Source organism: Neovison vison, chromosome 4 (assembly GCF_020171115.1).
Source record: "Neovison vison isolate M4711 chromosome 4, ASM_NN_V1, whole genome shotgun sequence".
Classification (NCBI taxonomy): Eukaryota; Metazoa; Chordata; class Mammalia; order Carnivora; family Mustelidae; genus Neogale; species Neogale vison.
In genome coordinates, this window is record NC_058094.1 from 72,968,856 (window position 1) to 72,996,376 (window position 27,521).

The window sequence follows — 27,521 nt, forward strand, 5'->3', positions numbered from 1 at the left end:
TGCCTGCCGCAAGGAAAGCTCTGCTGAAGACAAGAGTAGAAACAACAGAAAAGAACAGTATCACTGAGCTGCTGAACTAACCAATTATCTTACTGCTAGACTTCCTGTTTTGTGAATAGTACGTTCCCTTGAAATCAGAATTGTTTGAGTCTGGGTACACCTTTACTGAGAGTAAAAAAAAAAATCAAAAAGTAATCCACATATCAAGTTTTCCTGCTAGAAAAGATAAAAAATGAGATTCAAATGCATGTCTGCCTGATACTCAAGACCATATTTTTTACCAGCGTGCTATACTGTGTTGTAGACATATTAATAGGAGATGCTATGAGATCATCTTGAAGTGGAGAAGGAGGTAGAGTGAAGTAATCATTCTGTGAACTATTGACCTACTGTGTATTAGGCATTAGAACGGACACTAGAAATTCAAGGGTACTTTGTTTTTGGTTTTGGTTCTTTTTAGAGATTTTATTTATTTATTTGAAAAAGAGAGAGAGCACAAGCAGGAAGAGTGGAAGGCAGAGGGAAAGAGAGAAGCAGGCCCCCTGCTGAGCAGAGAGCCTGATATGGGGATCGATCCCTGGACCCTGGGATTATGACCTGAGCTGAAGGCAGAAGCTTAACCCACTGAGCCACCCAGGCGTCCCCCTCAAGGGTACTTTGAACTTGTTCTTCATCCTAAGACTAAACGGTTTGGTATACAATGGACTTGGGGTAAACATGATGTAACTTACTACTATCAGTTAAGATGCTTTTAACAGGGGTGCCTGGGTGGCTCAGTGGGTTAAAGTCTCTGCCTTCGGCTCAGGTCATGATCCCAGGGTCCTGGGATCGATCCCCATATCAGGCTCTCTGCTCAGCAGGGGGCCTGCTTCCTCCTCTCTCTCTGCCTGCCTCTATGCCTCCTTGTGATTTCTGTCTGTCAAATAAATAAATAAATCTTTAAAAAAAATTAAAAAAAGATGCTTTTAACAGTGAATAACAGAAAATCCCAAATGAATGTATCTGCTCAAACTGTGTAATTTATCATTTTGTTTAATAAGGAGTCTAAAAGCCTGTGGTTTCAAGATTGTTCAATTCAGAGATACAATAAATGTTATTAAGGTTCTTAGATTAAGGTTATTAGATTCTTAGGATAGATTCTTAGATAAAGGTTCTTAGACTAAGGTTATTAGATATTATTAAGGTTATTAGATAAGGTTATTAGATTCTTTCTGTCTTCCTGCTCTGTCACCCTTAACTAGCAGTTTTCCTCATTATCTCAAAGTGACTGAGTAGCTCCAGTCATCATATCTTCCCCCATATTGGTGTCCAGTAGCAGAAAAAAATGATGGACTTTCCTTTCTCTCTAGTTTTCCCAGCTTCACTGAGGTAATACTGACAGATGAAATTGTAAAATATTTAAATTACACAACATGATACTTTGATATAAATATATGTATACACTGTGAAAGGATTCTATCACCTCACTTGCTTTTATTTATTCCTTTTGGTGAGAACATTTATCTTAGAAAATTTCAGTTATACAATATATGTTATCGACTATAGTCATCATGTTATACTTTAGATCCTTAGACTTTATCTTTTTTTTTTGGAGAGACAAAGTTTGTCTCTCCAAACTTTGGAGGGGAAGGGAGGAAGGGAGGAAGGAGAGGGAGAGGGAAATTCAAGCAGATTCCCCACTGAGCACAGAGCCTGTCAGGGGCTCAGGCCCACAACGTGAAGACCAAGATAAGAGCTGAAACCAAGAGTCAGTCACTCAACGGACTGAGCAACCCAAGTGCCCCAGACCTTATTCAACCTATAACTGAAAGTTTGTACTTTCTAGGCCAACCTCTCCCCATTTCCCCCACTCCTAGCCTGGCAACCACTCTCCCACTGTTTTCTATGACTTCAACTTGTTTCTTCCCCCCTACCTCCCTCCCGTCCTCTTTTCTTTTTTCTCTTCTTTCTCTTCTTTTCTTCCTTTTGTCTTCCTCCCCCCTTCTTTTTAAAGATTCTACATATAAGTGCTACTATGCAGTATTTGTCTGGTTTACTTCCCTCAGCATAATGCCTTCCAGTTTCATCTCTTTCATCATCTTCTGTCAGAAGTGGCAGAGTTTCCTTGTTTTTAGGGGTGAATAATAGTCCAGTGTGTGTGTGTGTGTGTGTGTGTGTGTGTGTGTTACACTTTATTTATCTGTTCATCTATCAGCTGACAATTAGGCTGCTCCTAGGGAATTGCTCCATGTGTAGCTGTGCGTTCAGTGTGTCCATGAAAAGAGCGGAGCTGAGGAGTCTCCTCTGTTGCCTTCTTGGTCAATTACCCTTCACTCTCTAAGAGCTAAGGAGACTTCCCTAAAATACTCCCTATACAAATTTATTATGTTTCATTGGCTAGATTTGGATCATATGCCCATTTCTAAGCCAGACATGAGGAATATAACAACCATGATTAATGTAAAGACAAAACAAAACAAAACAAAAAACAGTCTCGTGCCCTGAATCCGCAGGGGTTTATCAGGGGGATGCATTTTATGTTGGATAAGGGTACATAGCAGAGGACTGATATCTGAAAAATCAAAGTACTCTTGGTAAAAAAGGAAAAGGGGGGTGGCTACTGAGTGGACATCAAGTGTTTGTGACTTTGGCTTAGTTCTCATGTTATGTGATCCCTCATGGGTATTTGACAAAGTCGCTCAAATCCTTTCCTGGAGTTCTATGAAACAACTTTCTGTCATTCATTTCTTAATTACTGTAGAAGTTAGATATAATGAACATAAAATATCCACATATTGTTTGAGGTATTATGGGTACATTAAAAAAACAACAAGGCTTAGTTGCTTAAAATAAAAATACTTATTTCCCTTTCAATCTGCATCTTTAACAAGGCTCAGTAGGAATAGTTTGTCTTTGTTCTATGGGGTGCGGCTAGCAGGGCTTGGAGCAATGGGCCTAGGATCACTTGTGACTTCTACATGTGCCACATGGGCTGAGAAGACCAGCAGCTGAGGTGCCTTGGGCATCTCCTCCATTTTCTATATTGTCTCACCATGCGATCTCTGAAACTGTGGGCTTAAAGACTCCAAGGTGTGTCTGCTGAGAGACAGAAACCAAGAACTAGGAAGAAGTTTTATTGGCTTCTGAACTTGGCCTCAGGTGTCATATAGTGTCACTTCCACGTAGGCCTAGCATCTCCACACTTAGGAGGAAGGAACACAAATTCAGCTCTTGTAAGGAGTGTCAACATCACATCCCAAAAAGAATAAGTGGAATGAGACCTATTAGAGCACAGAAATTTCTATGTATTTTTAGAATATTATTGGTAACATTATTGTAAAGATTATTTGGGTAAGAAAATAGAAAACAGTTTCGTAGAAGAGAAACACTAGTAAAACCTATAATATATTAAAGTTCTTACAAAACTAAATTAACATAGTACTGATGGCATAATATATAATGAATCAATGAAACCAAATATATATCTTAGGAAAAGGCCCTAAAACAGTTATTATATCATTGAAAAAGTATGACAAATCAATGGGAAGACGGCTAAGTAAATATTGTTCATACAATTGTTTGCAAAATTAAACTCCAGAGGAGTTAAGCAAAATCAAACAAAACCTTGTATTACCTAGAGGTAAAATGTTAAAAATACACAATTAGCAGATATTAAAAAATGAACTGTTTGTTTAGTCTATAGAAGATGTTCAGCCATATACATAAGCAACGAAACTCCCAGCCCTGCATTACAAACAGTACGTATTAGAAAGCAAATCAATTATGTTGATATCAGTTATGTCAGTTTCAGACAACATAGACTTAGGGCAAAAGAATTATCAGCTTCAACATGGAAACTGAATACTGATAAGAGTCAGGAACACAAAACATTCAGGAACCTATTTTCACCTGATAACAGAGCTTTAAAATCATGGAGCAAAGATTGACGGGAGAGACAATTCTACAAAGATTGTTAAAAATTATAACACATATCTTTCAGGGGCGCTTAGGTGGATCCGTGGGTTAAAGCCTCTGCCTTCGGCTCGGGTCATGATCCCAGGGTCCTGGGATGGAGCCCCGCGTCGGGCTCTCTGATCTGCGGGGAGCCGGCTTCCCACTCTCTCTGCCTGCCTCTCTGCCTACTTGTGATCTCTGTCTGTCAAATAAATAAATAAAATCTTTTAAAAAAATTATAACACGTCTTTCAGCAATTGATAGAATTAGACACACACACACACACACACACACACAAAACACTAAAGACACAGATGACCTGAGTGATATTATCCAACTATTCTGACCTAATTGATACTTATAGAGCAATGCATGCAACAGTTGAAGAATACATATTTTTTGCAAGTGTGCGTAGCATATATACAAAGATAAACTATATGCTGGCCCATAAAAATATTTTCTTTATTTAAAAATTTAATTCCAATATAGTTAGTTTCAGGTATACACTATATTGTATACCTGATATCTTTATCAAGATAAGTGTACTAAAATTTTTTGAATGAATTTCAAAGAATTGAAATTTTTAAAAATCCTGTTTTGTTACTACCAAAGTAGCAGAGGTAAGAAATCGTTATAGTAGTAAATTTGGAAGCAACATAACTGGTGAAAAATAGTGAAATAGTTAAAATTATTTATCTACTTGGTTATTACAAAATGTTTAAAAACATTTGGAGTCTATAATAATGTTTGCATTATGTCAAACAGAAGAAAGTATATACATTTTACCTACAATATGATCACCATAATTGAAAAACTTAAAATATATTTGGACACTTTTGGCTATGAGATGTTAACGGTTCTGGAATTGTCCTTTTGATAAAAATAACAGCACAACTGGGGAAAAAAATACAAAATAACTGTTTTCAGGCATTGAACATCAGGCAGCTCAGGATTTTGAATCTCAAAAGAAGAAAAATACACAATGTGATACATAAGATAGATCACCCTGGCTTTCCAATTGGAGACACTTTCGCACTGTGGACCCGTGGTCCTGCAGAATGGAGCAAGATCAGATATTTGGGTTGTTGAAATGTTGGAAATCTGTGTGGCGGTACCTGAGAAAACAGAGGGGAGTTGTAGGATGGTAGGGAGAGAACCAAATGGCGTGGAGAGGGGTGGGGTGGGGGTGCGGGACGGAGCAAATACAATGGTGACACGTGGGAGCTCTGAAGGAAAAAATGACCAGTGAGAAACTTCCTGTGAAGGAGATGGTCAAGGTTCACTCAATCTATTGCTTAAGTCAAATTCTTACTCAGTGTGTCCTTCCATTTACTTTTTCTTTTTAAGGTTTTTTTTTTTCTTTTAAGGATTTTATTTATTTATTTGACAGAGAGAAGGAAGAGAGGGAACAGAAGCAGGGGGAGTGGAAGGGGGAGAAGCAGGCTTCCTGCAGAGCAGGGGGCCCAAGGCAGGGCTCCATCCCAGGAACCCAGGACCAAGACCTAAGCCGAAGGCAGACACTCAACCACTGAGCCATCCAGGCGCCCCTCATTTACCTTTTTTTTTTTCCCCAATTTATTTATTTTCAGAAAAACAGTATTCATTATTTTTTCACCACACCCAGTGCTCCATGCAAGCCGTGCCCTCTATAATACCCACCACCTGGTACCCCAACCTCCCACACCCCCGCCAATTCAAACCCCTCAGATTGTTTTTCAGAGTCCATAGTCTCTCATGATTCACCTCCCCTTCCAATTTACCCCAACTCCCTTCTCCTCTCTAACACCCCTTGTCATTTACTTTTTTATCCCAAGTCTCCAGTAAGTGTCTGCTATGCACAGCAGTCCTGTGTGTGTAGTTCTGACAGAACAGCAGTGGGTGGAAGAAGGAAAACATCTCAGGAAATGGGGTGATAACTGAAGAATTTAGCAACAGTAGAGAAACAGGTTATATGCTACCACTTCTGTAGGACACACCTTCTCTAGTCTAATTTGACCATCTATCCCAAATCTATGTTGCATAGAAGTACATAAATTCAAATTACAAGATGCAAAATGTGTTGAAATACAAAAAAAAAAAACAAAACTTAATGGACATAATCATTTTATTCATAAATTCTGAAATTATTTTCTAATCTGCATGTAATAGAAGACAACTAGGCAATCATTAAATAATAACACATTATTAAAGGGAAATAGTAGCTTAGAGATATTGCACTTAGGGTGGGAAATCACTGTATGGTTCACTAACACATTCATTGACATGAGAAGTGGTGACAGGTTCTAACTGTACAGTGATTATAATGTAGGATTAACAGAAACCACCTCTCGCAGGGGTTCTAGAGGAACTCCTCTGGGGCTTTCTTGCTGCTTCACGGAATCAAATGCCCTTTCTGGAAAAAGTTCCCGCTGGAGTCTTTGTTAGACAGATCTGTAAGAATCTGTGCTGGTCGAGGCAGATTTGCTAAACTGTAAACCATGTGGGCCAGCAGAGGCACCTCATGGCACCCAGAAAGCTTCGGAAGTGACTTAGAACAAAAGCAGACATTTAACAACTATAATTGGAAACGGGGAATTTGAAAATAGATACGGTGTTTTATTTAATTATACCATTTAGTTTCTTCTTTACAGTGACAAATTATGTTGTATACAAGAAAATATTTAAATCACTTAAATAAAAATTCAACACAAGCTGCTCTCATATTTGCATGGAAATCCATTACTGCTTCTACAGGCATCATGAAAATCCTGTGCTCTACTGACGTTTGTGCTAGAGAGACTGACATAAGTGGGTGTGCCTGGGCTACTCTCTGCTATCTGATCAAGAATTAGAAATATGAATCACCACAGTGAAATATCCAGTTGTTCATAAGTAAATGTTCTACCTAAAGATGCAAAGATGTCATCCTATGTAATACGCATACTTTTCATAATTTATACAAACTGTGACAGCAATTTGCCATGCATATTGTGGTATTGACATTCTTACTCAATTCCTTTTCCTGCTTTAATAGCAAGAAGGTGTAAAACAATGTATCACTTACCCATTTGGAGCCATGGTCAAGCTGGTAGAAATTCGCTGAAAAATGTGTATGAACAAGGGCACCTAAGTGGCTCAGTCGGTGAAGCCTCCGCCTTCAGCTCAGGTCATGATCTCAGGTCCTGGGATGGAGCCGCATGTTGGGCTCTCTGCTCAGTGGGGAGTCTGCTTCTCCCTCTCCCTCTGCCCCTCCTCACCCCTATGCCCCCTGTGCTTGTGCTGTCTCTCCCTTGAATAAATAAGATCTTTAAAAAAAAAAAAAAAAGGTGCATGAGGATATCTGGGAGGCAATTCCCTCTTCAGCACGAAAAAACTAAAACATGGACTGCCGTTTTGAAGTTTTATTATATTTACAATATCATTATTTATTGCTTAAATCAGCATTTCTTTATCATATTATATCAATTGCTACATTAACAATATTGTGTGCTGTAATTTTAAGTGTGTTTTTTCAAGCTAATAGATGATAAACTACAATAAACAGCATGAAAAATTTACTTTAGAGAGACTACCTACGTCCAAATCAAAATAGGTAATAAAAACATTCTATGGGTGCCTGGGTGGCTCAGTTAAGGCAACTGCCTTCTGCTCAGGTCATGAACCTGGAGTCCTGGAATTGAGCCCCACATCAGGCTCTCTGCTCAGTAGGGAGTCTGCTTCTCTCTCTGACCCTCCCCTCCTCGCGCACTCTCTCTCTCTCCCATTCTCAGTCTCCGTCAAATAAATAAAATATTTTTTAAAAAATAATTTAAAAAAACAAAAACATTCCAAGTGCCTCAAAGAAAAGTTCACACTGTACACAAGACTAAAAATAAAAAGAGAAAGAAGAAAAATGTCGGGATGAAAGGTATATATACAAAACAGATCAATAGTCAAAATATCACTAAGTTTGAATCTTCTGGAAAGAAAGAAACAGGGAGCCCTCAGCAAAGTAGGCTGTTTCTGCGGTCCACTAAGACCTTTCAAATTCAAAGGTTCTCTTTTCAGTACTTGCCAGTAAAATTACACTAATTTTTAAAGTGCTTTGTTGTCCTGAAACTATGACTTTATCCTGAATGCTCCCTTGATTACTGTTTTCTGAGGATTCTCCTGTTATACCATTATGCAAATTTTATGAAGCCACCCATGATATCAAAATACATTATACTAATAAACTGTCAGGACTGGAGATAGTCAATGACAGCATTACCATAGTCCAGATAGAAAGTAAGTTCTAAAAACAGATATTTGGGGGCACCTGGGTGGCTCAGTTGTTAAGTGTCTGCCTTCGGCTCAGGTCATGATCCAGGGTCCTGGGATTGCTCAGCGGGAAGCCTGCTTCCCCCTCTCCCAGTCCCCCTGCTTGTGTTCCCTCTCTTGCTGTGTCTCTGTCAAATAAATAAAAAAACAGATATCTGGACTTAAGTAAGTAAAGCTGGGTTTGGGGTGTTTTTTTTTGTTTTTTTTTTTTTTTGGTCAATTTTATAAAAGTGGAAAATATGCTTTCTGTGGATTATATGGTGAAAAATATTAACTAAAAGAGGCCATGGAATTTTGGAGAATAGGATTAGGATGAATAAATTAACACAAATTTCTGTAATGAAAGGAAGGCTTCCAATCAAACCCAGCAAGCTGCAAATCTGTTGATATCACAAATTAGTTTTTATTGATGACTCTTCATGTAAGAAAATACCTTAATTACTAGAGAGCATTGGTTATCTTTAACTTAACTGGTTACCCATAGATAGAAATCTTGAGGTTCACCAGCCACTTTTAGATTCAGATAAAGAAACTGTGCCCCTGAGAATTTAATTATAGCTTGGATGACTAAAAATGATAATTTCCTTGGAAAACTATCACTGCATTAAATACAATTTTCTCTCATTTATTTTACTTTATCAGAAAAGATTACGAATTCTTGCTTTTCTTTAATTTCATTATGTAGGCACATGGATTCTATAATTGTTCCCTAGCCATCATGATGACAAATGAATTTTAAGTGATATAAAATTATAAAGAATATTATATTTGTTTAAAAATTAAAAAATAAAAAAAATATTGTATTTGTTTTTTTATATTTATTTCTTTAAGTTATTTTGTACTCTACCCATTATTAGAATTGTGAATTGTAGGCAGTGCCTGTCCATAATTACAGTCATTATTCTCAGAGGCTCATCATAGTCACAAAAGTTAATTTATATTCCCTGCGCTTTTTGTCACTTAGTTTTTTTTTTTTAATGTGTAGTTCCCAATTTGATTACGTTAGGTATTGTATCTCTCATTTTGCCTTCAAAGTGAAGGTTTTCCTGGTTCAACTTATTTCAGAAGACCATACGCTGTAAAAATGACACAGGCTCCTGACTCTGGAGGTTTGAAAAAATTGGGTCATGTAAATAGTTAAGAATAGGTTGGGAAGTCCTTGCAGTTCACTTCCAAATGTACAAGAAAAGTTGGACAAACTGTAAATAAGATTTTATTGGACTTATCAGAAAACAGATGTTTCAGGCACATTCACGGAGAGAACTAAGATTTGCCTGCTTGCAGCAGGAACTTCTGGCATCATAAACTCGTAGAACACTTAAATGGTGGAGCCACAGTTTTAGGGGGCTCCCACACTTCCAAGGCCTTTTCGTCTGGGAAACCCACCGGATTCTCATGTGAAGATTTGAGAATTGCCTCCTAGGGCTTCCTTGGAGGGTGAGACGTGAGGAAGAAGAAACACTGTGGAACGGGCCCAGAGCGCTTTCTTTTTTCTTTTTTTTTTTAAGATTGTATTTATTTATTTGACAGAGATCACAAGTAGGCAGAGAGGCAGGCAGAGAGAGAGGAGGAAGCAGATTCCCTGCTGAGCAGAGAGCCCGACACAGGGCTCGATCCCAGGACTCTGGGATCATGACCTGAGCCAAAGGCAGAGGCTTTAACCCACTGAGCCCTCAGGTGCCCCCCAGAGTGCTTTCAATAAGGAAGCCCACCCTGGAAGAAAGGACTTCGTCAGAGCCTTATTCCAGCTTGAAGAAGAGGATTCCTCCTGACTCTACCCCCTCCAGACTTCTAATCTCAGCAAAGAAGGAAGAAAACACTCAGAAGAGGTCAGGGCTTTGAGGCAAGAGATTGGGAACCAGGGAAGGGAGGAGGCAATAGGAGGACGTTTGGGGGAGGGGGTGTAGCAAGAAAATAGCAGAGATATTGCGAGGTCACAGTCCTGGGACAGTCTCACTGAACGACTTAGGTTTAATTGAAATATTATAAACACTTCCCCTCCCCAACACCTACCACCAATCAGTAGCTTTCTAGTATAATAATAGGATTACAGCTCAAAGAACTGCAAGACACAGGGTGCCTGGGTGGCTCAGTGGGTTAAGCCTCTGCCTTCGGCTCAGGTCATGATCTCAGGGTCCTGGGATCAAGGCCCCGCATCCGGCTCTCTGCTCAGTGGGGAGCCTGCTTCCCCCCTCTCTCTGCTTGCCTCTCTGCCTACCTGTGACCTCTCTCTCTCTCTCTCTCTCTTAAATAAATAAGTAAAATCTTAAAAAAAAAAAAAAAGAACTGCAAGACACCAACTCTCAGAGATGGATTACAAAGAGGGAGTCAAAGTCAAGAGAGGAGACAAGACAGTAAAGGAATTCAAAGCCTCTGGATACTATAACTTCAACAAATGTTTAACATGCCTTAATCCTACCAGACTGATAGGAATTCTCCAATGAAAGTCCTGTTTACCTCAATTCCTATTATCTGATAATGATGTGTCTAGTTTAAAAAAAAAAAGATACAAGGCATGCAACAGACAAGAAAAACTACTCTCTGAAGAGACACGGCAATCATCAGAAGCAGATTCAGGTGTAACATACATGTGGGGACCATCAAACAGAGAATTTAAAATCACCATGGTCTGGGATGCCTGTGTAGCTCAGTCAGTTGGGCAGCTGACTCTTGATTTCGGCTCAGGTCATGATCTCGGGGTCCTGGGATCCAACTCCAAATCAGACCCTGAGCTCAGCAGGGATCCTGCTTGAGATTCTCTCTCTCTCTCCCACTCCCCCTTCCCTCCTCTGCTCGCTCTCTCTCTCTGTTTCTCTCTCTCTCTCAAATAAATAAATAAATACATCTTTTAAAGAATAAAATAAAAAATCCATGGTTAATATGTTAAGGGCTATAATAGTAAACACAAACAAGAACAGATGGGTCAAGTAGATGGAAAGATAGAAACTCAAAGAAAGAATGAAAAGGAAATGCTAAAGAAATTCTGTAGCAGAAATGAAGAATGCCTTCAATGAGTTTATCGGGAAACTTGAAATAGCTGAGAAATGGATCCAGGAATAGAAACTTCCTACACTGAAATGCAAAGAGAAAAGGAAATAAAATTTTTTTAAAAATCGAACATCCAAGAACTGTGAGACAATATCCCAAGGCATACATACATACATGTAATTGGGAGATCAGAAGTGGAGGAGAAAATGGAACAGAAGAAATATTTGAAGTAGCAATGGCCAAAAACTTCCCAAATTAAAGATAGACCCCAAACCACAGACCCAGGGAACTCCGATGATACCAATGGGATAAATTTTAAAAGAAAAAACAAAAAGACACACATAAATATTTAGTCTTACTACCATTCAGACTGCAGAAAATTAAAGTTGACCTTGATAAAAGCCAAAAAAAAGGAGAAAAAAAGTGTTATCGTAGAAAATAAGGACTTCTCATCAGAAAGCATGCAAGCAAAAGAGAATGGAGTGAAATATATAAAGTGTTAAAGGAGAAAGCACCAACTTTGAATTCTCCCCCCACCCCTTTTTTCAGCCTTGCATTCTGTCTGAAGAAAAATTGCTTTGGAAAATAAAAAATACTTTCTCATATAAAGAAAAAATCAGAGAAATCATTGATAATAGACCCACCCTCCAAGAAATGTTAAAAGTTCTCCAGGTGGGAGGAAATTATATAGATCAGAAACTTGGATGTACATAAAGAAAAGAAAGGATTACATAAAGAGAAAGAATAAATGAAGGTTTAAAAAAAAAAAACCTCTCTTATTTTTCTTCTTCTTAATTGATATATAACCGTTTAAAGCAATAAGAACATAATCGGTATATGGAAAAGTAAAATAAATATCAACATTTCCACAAAGGATAGAAGGGAGAAATTGGGAATATTCTGTTATAAAGTGGCTGTGCCATATGTTAAGGTATAGTGTTATTTGAAGATGGACTTAGTTAAAAATGTATATTTTAGGAGCACCCGGGTGGCTCAGTCAGTTAAGCGTCTGACTCTTGATTTCAACTCAGGTCATGATCTCAGGGTCCTGGAATGGAGACGGGTGTCAGGCTCATTGCTCAGAGGGAAGTCTGCTTCTCTTTCCTTCTCCTCCAACCATTCCCCACTCTTGTACTCTGTCTCTTTCTCCGTCTCTCTCTTAAATAAATACAATTTTTTTTAAAGTGTATTTTTAAACTAGCGAAACCAATAACAATAACAACTTAAAGGTAAATCTAATTGATACGCTTAGAGAAGATAAAATGGAATCATAAAAAATACTCCATTAAAACCATGAAAGGCAGGGGTGCCTGGAAGGCCCAGTTAAGCATCTGCCTTCAGTGTCAGATCATGATTCCAGGGTCCTAGGATCAAGCCCCACATCCAGCTCCCTGCTCAGCTCCCTGTTTCTCCCTCTCCCTCTGCCCCTTCCCTCCCCTGCTTGTTCTCTCCCCCACCCCCAGATAAATAAATAAATAAAATCTTTTAAAATATAAAAACCATGAAAGGCAGAAATGAGAGAAAAAGGAACAATAAACAAATGCAATGAATAGAAAGCAGTTACAAACAGGATAGTATTAGTCTATTTGTATCAATAATTACTTTAAATGTGATTGGTTTAGATATACCAATTTAAGATTCAATTTCTTTCTAAATTTCAGGGTTTGGTTCATTTTTCTGTTGGGCATGGTATTTATTTTTATTTTTTAAAAATTATTTTTATTAACATATAAGGTATTATTAGCCCCAGGAGTACAGGTCTGTGAATCATCAGGCTTACACATTTCATAGCACTCACTGTAGCATATACCCTCCCCAATGTCCATAACCCAACCACCCTCTCTCTACCACCCCCCACCCCCAAGTAACCCTCAGTTTGTTTTGTGAGATTAAGAGTCTCTTATGGTTTGTCTCCCTCCCAATCCCATCTTGTGGTTTTTTTTCCTTTTCCTGCCCCCCAAACCCCCTGCCCTGCTTCTCAAATTCCTCATATCAGAGAGATCATAAGATAATTGACTTTCTCTGATTGACTTATTTCACTTAGCATAATACCCTCTAGTTCCAACCACATCATTGCAAATGGCAAGATTTCATTTCTTTTGATGGCTGCATAGTATTCCGTTGTATATATGTATATGTATACACATCTTCTTTATCCATTCATCTGTTGACTGACATCTAGGTTCTTTCCATAGTTTAGAGATTGTGGACACTGCTGCTATAAACATTCGGGTGCACATGCACCTTTGGATCACTACATTTGTATTTTTAGGGTAAATACCCAGTAGTGCCATTGCTGGGTCATTGGGTAGCTCTATTTTCAACTTTTTGAGGAACCTCCATGCTGTCTTCCAAAGTGGCTGCACCAGCTTGCATTCCCACCAACAGCGTAGGAGGGTTCCCCTTTCTCTGCATCCTTGCCAGCATCTGTCATTTCCTGACTTGTTAATTTTAGCCATTCTGACTGGTGTGAGGTGGTATCTCAGTGTGGTTTTGATTTGTATTTCCCTGATACCAAGTGATGTGGAGCACTTTTTCATGTGTCTGTTGGCCATCTGGATGTCTTCTTTGCAGAAATGTCTGTTCATGTCCTCTGCCCATTTCTTGATTGGATTAATTTGTTCTTTGGGTGTTGAATTTGATAAGTTCTTTATAGATTTTGGATACTAGCCCTTTATCTGATAAGTCATTTGTGAATATCTTCTCCCATTCTGTCGGTTGTCTTTTGGTTTTGTTAACTGTTTCCTTTGCTGTGCAAAAGCTTTTGATCTTGATGAAGTCCCAGTAGTTCATTTTTGCTCTTGCTTCCCTTGCCTTTAGCGATGTCCCTAGGAAGAAGTTGCTGTGGCTGAGGTTGAAGGGGTTGCTGCCTGTGTTCTCCTCAAGGATTTTGATGGATTCTTGTCTCACACTGAGGTATTTCATCCATTTGGAGTCTGTTTGTGTGCGGTGGTGTAAGGAAATGGTCCAGTTTCATTTTTCTGCATGTGGCTGTCCAATTCTCCCAACAGTTTGTTGAAGAGACTGTCTTTTTTCCATTGGATATTCTTTTTTGCTTTGTCGAAGATTAGTTGACCATAGAGTTGAGGGTCTATTTCTGGGCTCTCTATTCTGTTTCATTGATCTATGTGTTGGTTTTTGTGCCAGTCCCATACTGTCTTGATGATAACAGCTTTGTAATAGAGCTTGAAGTTTGGAATTGTGATGCCACCAACTTTGGCTTTCTTTTTCAATGTTCCTCTGGCTATTCAGGGTCTTTTCTGGTTCCATATACATTTTAGGATTATTTGTTCCATTTCTTTGAAAAAAATGGATGGTATTTTGATAGAGATTGGATTAAATGTGTAGATTGTTTTAGGTAACATATACATTTTCACAATATTTCATGAGCATGGAAGTGTTTTCCATTATTTTGTATCTTCCTCATTTCTTTCATGAGTACTTTATAGTTTTCTGAGTACAGATTCTTTGCCTTTTTGGTTAGATTTGTTCCTAAGTATCTTATGGTTTGGGGAGCAATTATAAATGGGATCCGCTCTTTAAAACTTCTCTTTCTTCTGTCTTGTTGTTGGTGTATAGAAATGCAACTGATTTCTGTGCATTGATTTTATATCCTGACACTTTACTGAATTCCTCTACGAGTTCTAGCAGTTTTGGAGTGGAGTCTTTTGGGTTTTCCACATAAAGTATCATATCATCTGCAAAAAGTGAGAGTTTGACTTCTTCTTTGCTGATTCGGAGGGCATGATATTTTAAACTGGAAATATTTTTGAAGAAAAAAGTAAGAGTTCTATAAACATAGGGAACCCAAATTCTGGCATCCTCTAATTCATCTAGTATATTTAATAAAATTTCTAAACATGTTTATGCCTCATCGATTCCTTTTTATTTTCAGTTGACTAAACTTAGGCAACTGTGCTTGGCATATTTTATTTTTATTCAAGTAAAATTTATTTAATCAATTTATTACAATTAATTTATTTTTAAATTAATAAAATAGATATACTTTACTACTACTTAGTCTTGGCTTTCCCTTTGAGTGATTTCTTTCTACCCAGGAACTGTGAAAAGAAATCTTGAAATACGATATTTGTGAAAGTCTAGAAACTACTAACACCTGCATTCAAGAATAAATACTCTAGAAAGTGATCCAGAAGCATTTATCGAAAAATTCTGCAAATGAAGCAAAATCTATGCCTTCTCTTGATCTACAAGAATCATGTCTTCCTTAATATTCTAATTAGTATCAAGTAGGCATTTTTTTAATGCATAAACACTTCTTGGTTACCAGAACTTTTTTGTAAGTCTGAGAAACTATTGTATATATCCTGCTTTTCTGTTTTTATTCTCAAATGTAGATGGGAGAGAGGAGTGACAGAAGGGTGGTGATAGGGGTAACAAGCAAGCAAAATCAAGGGATGCAATTACATTAAAGAAAATAGGAGAAATCAGCTTAAACGTACATAGTTAAACTCCTTATTCCAAAGACCCTATTGTTCTAAGTGAATATAATTTCTGAAAAATAAAGTTCTAACATTCCCTGATGTGGTGATCTATTTTTTTTCCTTTGTAACCTATAAAGAAAAGATATATGCAAGTTGAAATCTGTATGGTATCTTAACATTATATTAAATGCAAATACAAAGATCTTGAGAAATGTTTTCTCAGGAGACAACCAAGAAATTTACTGCCAGGATATACAGTCTAAAGGCAAGTAGAATCAGTCCAAACTTCCAAGTAATCACTGTAGCCTAGGTGGCATGAATTGCTGTTATGAATAATATGAATAATATGCCCCCCCTTTAGTGCAAGCAGGTGGCTGTTTTTCCTTTTCAAGCAGTTGGGTTAATTTTCTATACATAGTAGCAGCATTTATTGCTCTATGTTAACATTACTGTATTGAACAGGTCTGTGCAAATATAATTGAATACACCACAGTATATTGTCTCTGCTATGTTTAATTTATACTAGTCTCTCTCCAAATTAAGATATGAGAATGAACAAATTTTAAGTAGAAATAAAGGGTTGGGGGCACTTGAATCCACAATTGGTTGAGTGGCTGACTTGTTTTCAGCTCAGGTCAGGATCTTAGGGTTGTGAGATCAAGCCCCATATTGGACTCACACTCTTTGTGGATTCTGCTTGAGATTCTCTCTCCCTCTGCCTCTCATACCAGTGTGTGCACTCTCTCTCTCAAATAAATAAAACAAATCTTAAAAAAGAAGTAAATGTTTTATCTGTGTAATTGTTTTATAGTGTCAGTTCAGGACTATACAAGCATGAAATGGTTATATTATCTTCACTAACTCCCTCCCTAATGCTTCTGTGTCAAATCCCCCTTTCTAGTTCCTTAATGCTCCAGGCATAGAATCTGCATCAACTTTACCTGTTAAAACTTTCATTGCTAAAACATGCTCCCATGTCTCCTCCCCTGACCAAAAAAACCACATGCATGGTTTGTGGCTCGAGGGTTTCCTCCCCTCCCCACACTTCCTTCCCCAGACTCTGCCACCTGGGCAGGGGACAGAATAGAGCAGTGGTGCTCATCTTACTCATCCAGACTAAAACTGGAGGGAGGTTGGGAAGGGATCCTGCTTTCACTCAGCTTTCCTGATATAACTGGGGCTCTGCTCTTGTGATGATCTCCAGATATATCCACGTCAGCCACTTCATCAGTGAAAGCAAGGTTTCTTTCTCAATAAATCTTTAGTTGTTTCAATATATGAGAAGTAGGCTATAGTTTGTCAAAAACACACCACTGAGAATGGACTGTGGCTGTGGCTGATAGGGGTTAATGAAAGCAATATTGTGCTCCAGAAAAAGCAGCTTTAATAACAGTCTAGTACAACATGTTGCTCTGCTTTTTTAAAGGAAATTCAAGCAGTATGGGTGGAAGTCATGATGGAGCAAATTGAACATAAGGTCATTCTACAGTAACAGTGTGTAGAACAAACAGAACACTAGTAAATGCCATTAAGATTGTCGGTTCTCTTGCTGTGATGTTAATTCGTGTTTTAATGGATACAATCTCATGGTTGAGAAACTCCAATTAAGAGGAAAATCCAAATGAAGAACTTTGGGTGACATTCACAGTGGTTCCAAAGATTATAGAAGAGAGCCTCATAAGCATGTTTATTTGAATGTCTCTTCTTGTTTTCCTTAACAGAATAGCAATTTATGCCCTCAAGTAGTTTTGTACAATAACAAAGAGTACTACCACAGATTATATAACTGATGAACATTTAGTGGAAGAGCTTAGCAGGCATAGAGCTTACAGTATGATTATGCAGCTCTACCTTCTGGGAAATTATAAAGGAAAAAAAGCCATTGAATTAGCTATAGAAATTTGCCTCTGCAACTCACTTGACATAAATCACATTTTTCTTTTAAGCAGGTCTAAAAAATTTCTCTTCACGCAGAGAAGGTTTATTATTGATGCATGAAATTTTGAGTAAAGGCTTTGGGGTGGCCTTGAACAAGAGAAGCAGTCGAGTAGCTGTGCATTTGATGTGTGATTTTCTGGTATGGCAGTCACAGGATGCCCAGATCCTTCACTCCAAAAGAGCAGGGCTGAGAATGCTGGTCACGCAGAATGATGAGGAAATCAAACCAATTATATAGGGAAAGATGGGGAAACAGATTGGCTGGAGCCTGAACAGCTTGGACCATAAGATAACCTTGAGAAGATAAGTTATTGATTAGGACAATAGAATGGAAAGATAGAAGGACTGCCTGGGACCTTATATCTTTGTGAAGCTATTATATCATCTCTAATATTGGATTTCTTTTATATGAGAAAATATCTCTTAAGCCATTGTTTTAAGAGCTTTTCTGTAGTATACAACCCAATCTAACAAAACAAATACACACAAATTTTAATTTAGAGATCATAAAGATGGCAACAGGAACATAAGAATATACTAGATGGTCTAGATGGTCAGCTTCTATCTGCATGAAATTTTCTATATAATAGGAAATGTAGACAATAAATAGCAACAGCAGCAACAGCAGCAGTAACAATAACAAAATGCAAAAGTGTTAGCTTTTGCCTGTTGGGGTAATTCTTTTGCTTATCTTCTTCAAATCTGAATGACAAACTTGCTGGGAAGAATATGCTTAAAGTAAGATTATTTTCCTTTCAGCTTTTTGATTAGGTCATGCCATTCCCATCTAGCTTGCAAAGTTTCTGCTGAGAAATCTACTGATAGTCATATGCATTTTCTTTGTATGTAATTACTTGCTTTTCTCTTGCTGCTTTTAAGATTCTCTCTTCAACTTCTGACATTATATGTGCCTTGATGTAGTTCTCTTACTTGGTTTCAACTTATTTTAAACTCTCTGGGCTTCCCAGGCTAGGTGTCTGTTTCCTTCCCTAAATTAGGGAAGTTTTCAGCAATTATTTCTTCAAATAATTGCTCTCCCCACCCCCCCTTTTCTCTCTCTTCTCCTTCTGGGACCTCTATCATGCCAACATCGTTATAGTTGATGTTGTTCTAGAGGTCCTTGCACCTTGGTTATCTTCATTTTTTCTCATTTAAAAACACTTAATTAACATAAAGGAATTGTGGAAGACAGATGATGTGAATCATCTGTCTTCCACAATTCACAGCACTAACCATAGCACATACCCTCCCCAATGTCCATCACCTAGCCACTTTTCACTGTTCTGTCTGGATGAGTTCTAGTGTCCTGTCTCCCAGTGCCTGATCCACTCTGCTATCATCTGGTCTTTCGTTGAACCCCTCTCCCTATTTTTTAAGTCAGTTATTGTATTCTTTAGTTCTGTGGCTTCTGTTTAGTATTTTCTTATGTTGTCTATCTCCTTGTTAGGTATCTCTCTGTGTTAATCCATTCTACCACATTCAGTTAGCATCTTTATGACTATTACTTTGAATTCTTTATCATGTAAATTACTTGTGTCCATATCATTAAGGTATTTTTCTGAGGTTTTGTCTTGTTCTTTCTTTTCAAACGTATTTCTCTCTTTCTTCATTTGGCTTGACTCTGTGTTGTTTCTATGTGTGAGGCAAAAGAGCTTCCTCTCTTAGTCTTGAAAGAGTATCTGTGTGTAGGTGATTAATTCAACCTTGCCCCGGCTCTTGGTTGTCTAATGAACTTTTGTGATTGTCCAAACTACAGGATTTATTTTTTTATATGTTGGTTTGTGGAGGATGCGCCAAGACCTGTCAGTGATCCTAAGGGAGGAATCTCATTTAGTGCCTGATTTCAGGCTGATTGGAAGCCAGACTCTCAAGTAGCAGCTTTGAAAGTATTCGAATATATACAGTGTCATGGGCCTCCAGTTGTAAACCCTGCTGACCTCCAGACCACGAGGCCTGAAGATGTCCCCTAAGTGACAGTTGCAAAAATCAGGGCTCCAGATAAATGTACAAGGTCCTTTATGGGAAGTTTCATTGAGCTATAGTGAAGTCAGGGATGGGGTCTCCCTGCTTATGTTTCCTGGGAGCATCTCCTGAGCCTCTATATGTGTGGGAAACCTGAAGCATGTTTCTTAGGCTGAAGCTCCAGGCTAAGTAAATCTATATCTTTGCACTGCCCTGGCAGTGGTGGCCTGCCAGGTACTATCTTTCCAGTTGTTAAAGCCCCACAAAACTCTAGAAGACTATCTCTCTTGTCCACCACGGCCAGGCAATGAAGGGGTACTCTTTATGTGTATTTACCTTCAGGCTTTAGCAAGACTACTGGAGAGTATAGTGGGTGGGCTACTCACTGTCCTCAGGAGGACAGTAGGAAAATGTCTTGACTACATGTACCCGTGGCTTCAGCAGTGCAGTATGAGAGTGCTTTTGCTGTTCACATGCACTGCCTTCGGGCTGGGATTGGAAGAATGCCACAGCTATTTGGCTCATCAGCCAGAGGAGCACCACAACCACTGACATTCTCCTGCCTCAGCAAGTGCCTTGAGCACTTTCCCCCAATTCATTCCAGCAAGGGGGTGGAGGGTGCCATGACCAAGCTTACCCACCTGTGCTAGCAGGCTATGTGGAGTGTGCAACAATGACATCTGCCAACCCTTCTACCTCTGGGGAACACCTTAATGCCCCCCACCTTCAGCCAATATTCCCAGATCAGCAATTGAGTCTTCCCTCACATATAGTCTAGACATTTTCCAAACTGCGGTGTTTTGTTTTTTTTTCACTGGGTCTAGTGGTGAGTATGATTGCACACAAGCCCTCCAAGAAGGGACTTCTGGTTTCCTCTAGCACTTTGGAACCCCTGATGTCAGCCCCCTTGGTTTTCCAAGCCAGATGTTCTGGGGGTTCACCTCTCTGGTGCAGATTTCAGGAACCAGGGTGCCCAGTGTGGGGCACCATTCTCCACTCCTCTGGCAGAAACAACTATCTGGTGAGCTTCCACCCTATTGTGTGTTACTACACCAGACTTGATGTGGTACTTTTATTTGTTGTGCAGAACAGTCACCTAGATTTCAGATCTTTTTCAGGAAGAAATAATCCATATGTCACTGTAGATTTGGTGTGTCCTTGGGAGGAAGTTAGTTCAGGATCTTCCTACATTGCCGTCTTTCTGCTTACAGTTTTAATTTTGAATTTGAAGAGAATGGAAACAATAAGGTGGCAAATTTTGCCTCAGTATAACAGTTAGAATTATGGGTCCCTCAAATCAATGGCTGTCAATCAAAGCCTAGACACTAGGCGATCTGATGAATAATTTAAAACTGATTTATTAGCTGTGCAGAAGTGAAGTTAATCGTGCAGGGAGACACAATGTCAGTTGCCAGCAATTTACTATGTTTTTGAAAACCATAGGCAGCAATTTACAGAAAAGATTAGGCCAGTTACTGTACACACATGACATTTTCCTGATTTAAGATGTCATTCTGAAAGCTGTAAACTGACAACTGGAGTTTGGAATGAGGTTATAAAGTTTATGAGGAACTGCTTTTACCTGAGAATGTCTATATTTCTGCTCTGGGAGACCCCTGAAAGCACACCTCCTGCTGGGATTAAACATGTGTATGCAAATGAGCCCTGTCAGCGAGGTGATGCACCTTCTCTCAGTGCCATTAAGCACCTTTGCATGACTCAGTGCTCTAATGCACTGGCTTGCCCAGGAGAAAGCATGGTGATGGGCCGTTATTTCTTAGAACTGATGCTATTTCAAAGAAAACACTATGAATACATCTTATTTAGTCCTAAACCATCCCAGTAATTGTAATTACTTTAATCCTGTGCCAGAATTATTTTTTTTAGTTGCTTTTCAAAAGAATATGGTATGCACAAAGTAGAAAATCACCTTTGGATGGCACAGTCATAATTGCTGTGGGCAAGCTTCACTGAGGATGGATAAAATTAATGGACAAAAATTTGAGGAGAAGTAAGTTATCTGCACAACCTCAAAGTATGTACCCCTAACTATTCTCTAATTACTGTGTTGGCTTTAACCTATGTCCACAAATTCTTGACATTCCTCTTCCCTCTGGGAGATAAACCTTTGTTTTCCTCCCTTTCAGTGTCCCTTTCCTGGACATAGAATTTGCTTCCCAAAAATAGAGCGCAGAAAGGGAGAAATGACAGCATTACTGTGAAGAAATCAGTCATATAGTACCTCAACCAAATCATCCAAGGTGGTATCACTAAGAATAAGCCCATGTTGGTATCAGATGCCTCCCTGATGAGCAGGGCACTGTGATGAGCTGTGATGAGAAGGACACTTTGCCACTCTGATATCCTTCCTCAAAATTCATAATCCTAGTGTAATTATGAAGAAACATCAGAAAAGCCCAAATGGAGAACATTCTAAAAAATAGCCAGTATTCCTCAAAAGTCTCTATGTCAAGCTCATAAAAACCAAGTAAAGACCAAAACATTTTCATAGATTGGAGCTGCAACTAAGTTTAATAAATGAAACTTGATATCCTAGGCTGGACCCTAGAACAACAAAAATATTTTTAAAAGTATTTAAATCAGGTATCAGTGGGAAAATCAGTTAGATACAAATAAATATCCCTAGCTTAGTTAATAGAGTTTTACCAACGTTAAGTTTTTAGTTTTAGTTTTGATAGCTATATCAGGGTTATGAAAGTTGTTTACATTAGTAGGAGCTAGGTGGGGGTATGTGAGAAACGTCTGTACTATCGTTGAAAGTTTGTGATTATCTAAAACTATTTCGATACAAAAATTTTAGAAAAACATTTTAAAGAAGAAAAAGGTCAGTGGATGTTATGGGTTGCATCGTCTTCCTAAAAAGATCTATTGAAGTCCTAACCCCCAGTACCCAAATGTGACTTGATGTGAAAATAGGATCCTTACAGACATAATTAGTTAAGATGAGGTTAAACTGAAGTAAGGTGGGCCCTTAATCTAACATGACTGATGTCCTTTTTTTTTTTTTTTTAAAAAAAGATTTCACCTATTTATTTGAGAGTGAGAGAGAGAGACAGGCAGGAAGAGCACAGAGGGAGAAGCCGACTCCCCGCTGAGCAGGGAGCCTGATGAGGGGCTCCATCCCAGAATCCTGAGATCACGACCTGAACCAAAGGTAGATGCTTAACTGACTGAGCCACACAGTTGGCCCATGACTAGTGTCCTCTTGAGAAGACACACTGACACACAGTGAAGAGAACCCTGAAAAGACAGAGGCAGAGTTGGGAGCGCTGCAGGTATGAGCCAAGGAACACCAAGGCTTGCTGGTCTCCCCCAGAAGCCAGAAAGAAGCAAAAAAGTTTTTTCCCCTATGGGTTTCAGGGGAGTGTAATTCTGCAGAAATCCTGAGTAGAGACTTTCCAGCCTCCAGAACTGTGAGGCTGTTCTCTGTTTTAAACCATCCAGCTTGTAGCATTTTGTTACATTAGGAAACTGGTACAATTGAGAAATAGAGTAAGTTTCTCTCCATGTTTTTTTTTTGTTTGTTTTTTTGGTATGTGCTCTTTTAATTTCTTTTTTTTCCAATTTATTTATTTTCAGAAAAACATTATTCATTATTTTTTCACCACACCCAGTGCTCCATGCAAGCCGTGCCCTCTATAATACCCACCACCTGGTACCCCAACCTCCCACCCCCCGCCACTTCAAACCCCTCAGATTGTTTTTCAGAGTCCATAGTCTCTCATGGTTCACCTCCCCTTCCAATTTACCCAAAAGACAGCTATCATATGATCTCCCTGATATGAGGAAGTGGGGATGCAACATGGGGGCTTAAGTGGGTAGGAGAAGAATTCATGAAACAAGATGGGATAGGGAGGGAGATAAACCATAAGTGACTCTTAATCTCACGAAACAAACTGTGGGTTGCTGGGGGGAGGGGGGTTGGGAGAAGGGGGGTAGGGTCTTTTTTTTTTTTAAGATTTTATTTATTTATTTGACAGACAGAGATCACAATTAGGCAGGCAGAGAGAGAGGAGGAAGCAGGCTTCCCGCCAAGCAGAGAGCCCGATGCGGGGCTCGATCCCAGAACCCTGAGATCATGACCCGAGCCGAAGGCAGAGGCTTTAACCCACTGAGCCACCCAAGCACCCCTTAATTTCTTTTTGACTGGTGTTAGAGCTAGAACAAAAATTATTTTTTCTTGAATTTTGAAAAAGTTAAAAAAAGTAAAAATTATTACCCTCAGTTGTCCTAAAGGATGGTGGCTCCTCAAAGGGCATTTATGGAACAGAGATACCATAATTCAAATGCACTTGTGGGTACAGGCTATGTTTGATCATTTCTCTGTGATTGGGAAGAAAATAAATTTCTGTGTATGTACACTTTTTTTCAGTGTTCATATTAATTTATTAAATTCTTCGATGTTTTGCAGGCAGTTTAAAGCATGTATGCCAAGGTTCTTAATTGCAGTTCTTACACTGAAATTGCATGTTCCAATAGTTATCATTAAAATAAAAGCTGAAATTTTGTTTTTCATATGAAAACAAGGCAATACATCCTTTTTATTTAGCAATAAAAGAAATCTGAAGAGTGACGCATATAGCTTTTTCTGTCTTAGAGTTTACTGTCAACTCTGATGATTTGTTTCAATAATTCTTTTCCACTATTTTTCCTCAAAAAGAAAAAGAATAAAGACTGTTTAATAAATTACTGACTTATCTTTGATCACAATTTTCAAGGGTAAAATATAAAATGGTAGATTTGATGATAGAAGTCAAACAGTGAAGTGTCTTGTGAGTAAAAATTGATATTAGACCATTACCTGATTCTGCTTAGGATTTTTTTTTTCACTACTGCAAAAAGACACAAGTGTTTCTTTAAAACAAATCATCAGAATTGATATTGTATTGCACAAGATGGATTATGCACCCAGATAAGGGGACAGATGAAACAGAAATACAACATGAAAATAAATTGGCTGGGGGCTTTTGGTCTACTCTCAAAACACTATTTGAAGAATGACAGACTCAGCTCTAAAATGTCTCAGCTGTCATTTTTATTCTGCCATGCAGGGCTCTCCATTACAGATTTCAGGTTATGCATTGCTAGCATACTTATGTTGTATTAGGTAAAAGCCCAGCATGGTTTTGGAATGGCAATTGGCCACCATTTAGACCATTTTGGTCCATAAAAATAATAAATATATAAATATATTAAAAACTATTACAAGCAGAAAAGTATTCTTAAATTCTTTTTAAAAATTTGACGGTTGAGACTAATCAGTGAAATCATATAGCTTTTTATTGTTTGTTTTTTCCTTAAAGATATGGAGTAAGCATAATAGAAGTCCCGAAATATAAGTCTGAAAGTCCTTTCAGAGGAGAATGTTAGCTTCTTTGGCACCAGCCTGCACATCTTCCGTCTTCCATGCTTAATGTCTTAACCTTCCAAATTCCATTCAAACATCACTTTTCCTGTGCCTGTATGTCAACTCGGGGGATGCTATGGTCTAGCATAAACTGGCTCACTGTCTCTGACCAGTTGCCAAGCCTCTACAGACAGATTAAATGTCTTCTTTGTCTTTACAACCCTGGGACATAGCAAATGGCTGGCACAGAGAAGACATGAAATAAAGTCTCAGTCACATCTTAAATTATGTGTCATAGGTCTAACATGGTTATATAATCATGGATATGGAAGCACAGAACAGATGAGCATGGCATCACTCATAGAACATGCTAGAAAGGCTGCTTATAGTTCATGCCCAGGAACAATTTCCTCTTTCTTTATCAGAGCATCTTTCAGGTAATGCTCCTTTCACAGATACAATACCCTTTTTCTGAAAAACAAGTCCTCATGTAAATTATTTAAAATATAAAATTTTATATTTTTTGCATTTTATATATGCATATGTTTGTACACATATATGTGTGTATAATATAATATAGTGTTAGCCTATTTTTTTCCTAATTAGGAATTCCTATTAGAAATGAACTCAAGAAACACTAGTGTTCCCTCCATAATACATTGTGAAACACTGAGCCAAGGTTTTAAGTGAAAATACCAAGCTTCCTTTTGAGTAAATCAACATGAATTTTTTTTTTTTTTGGGTGCAAGGCAAGATTTATTAAAAACACTCTCCGGTGAAGTTTCAGGGCTCAGGAGAAGGGGGGCCAGGAAAGTTGCGCTGGGAGTAGGTGGCGAAAGTCACACCCAAGGCAGGGAGAAGGGGGCTTTTAAGGGGCCTCGAGGGGAGTTCAGGGGTCTTTTGGCAAGTTTCCCTTATTTGGACATTTCGCCTTCTCGTCGGAGTCCCATTGGTCCACGGGAGCCCTGGGCAGGAGGGTTTTCAGATTCCTGCTTGGGTCTTTGCTCTCCTGTCCGAGCTCAGGTTTTATCAACATGAATTTTAAGGTGCTTTACTATTTTAAGTTCTGTAGGTTTGAAAATATATTCTTAGATTGAAATGGAGTTTGAAGAGCAAAGTATCCACTAATACAATTTTGGTACAATATCTTTAATTAGAAGATAGGATATAAGTGGCCCTGAAGGATTATGAAAGGAAATAAATTCACACTTTTATTAGAATGGAAATTTTACTGAAACTTAATTAAAACACATCACTGTTGGGTTTTTCCTACCTGAGGGGAAGTATTCCATCTCTAGCTCATTCTGCTGGGAGAGGCCAAGGACTGGAGACTGAATGGCCCTCTGCTACAGGGACAGACCTGGACAGCTCCCACAGGATTCTCAGATGATATGTGCAGAGCTACAATGCAGCAGACCGTCACTCTGGGCCCGAACAGCTGGCTGCCTAAGCCAGCCACCTAATCTCACTCTGCTTCAGTCTCTGCTTCTGTAAAAATGAGCTCAAATCTCACACGGTTGCCATGGGCATTATTTGAAGGAGGAAGTTTATTACACAGTGAATGTTGCTCTTATTAGACAATATTTTAGAAATTAAAAATGAAATGATTTCTGAAGATACACTTTCCTCTTCTTCTGATTCTCCATGTCATTAATTACTTTTTGAGTTTTATGTGTGTGTATGTGTGTATGTTCTGTGTTTCTATTACTGACTCCAGAGTCAAATAACTTAACATTTAAAGCCACACAAGAATTCACATGCACATACACTGACACACAAAAACACATATGCAACCACATACTCATCCTATGATTCTCCCCTTCCCTGCCAAGTAGTTCTAGAGGAAATACCTTTATGCCCGCCAAAGATAAAATATATAAGGGCACCTGCGCGGCCAAGTTAGGTAAGCCTCTGTCTTCTGCTCAGGTTATGATCTTGGGGACCTGGGACTGAGTCCCACATTGGGCTGTCTGCACAGCAGTGCATCTCCTTCTCCCTCTACCTCTGCTTCTCCTTCTCCCTCTCTCTCAAATAAATAAATAAAATCTTTTTTTTAAAAAGAAGATGAAATATGCATTAGTAAGCACCAACTTTTAAAATATAAACCTCTCAGAAATCTTGAAAAGTCATGTCCTTAGCAGTTCAAAGAAAAGTCTTAGCTTGAATATAAAACCCTCTCTTTAGGACTAAATTTAAGTATATGTAAACTGAATATACGTAAATATTCAATACAAATGGAGGATATGTAAATTTAAGGCTAATTTGAGTCTATGTAAATCATAACTGCCCATGTGGCCACATTTTGGTCAGTGTCCTTCTGTAACTTCATTGACACTGATTGAGTGCTTTATCTCCTTTCTCCAGGACCGTCCTCATACACTGGATGGCACTTGTAGAAGTGTGGCTGATAAGTGCTAGAGAAGTAAGTTATTTCTACGTCATTCAGTGCATTGATTTCCTAAATGAGAGGAAACTATGCCATCATATAAATTCTGCTGCAAAGGATGGCAAGAGAGAACTAAAAATGTAAACTTTAAATTCATAGAGGATGATGATGGTATCTATTGTTGGTAAATGGGACAACTATTACCAAATCTCGTTGCTGCATT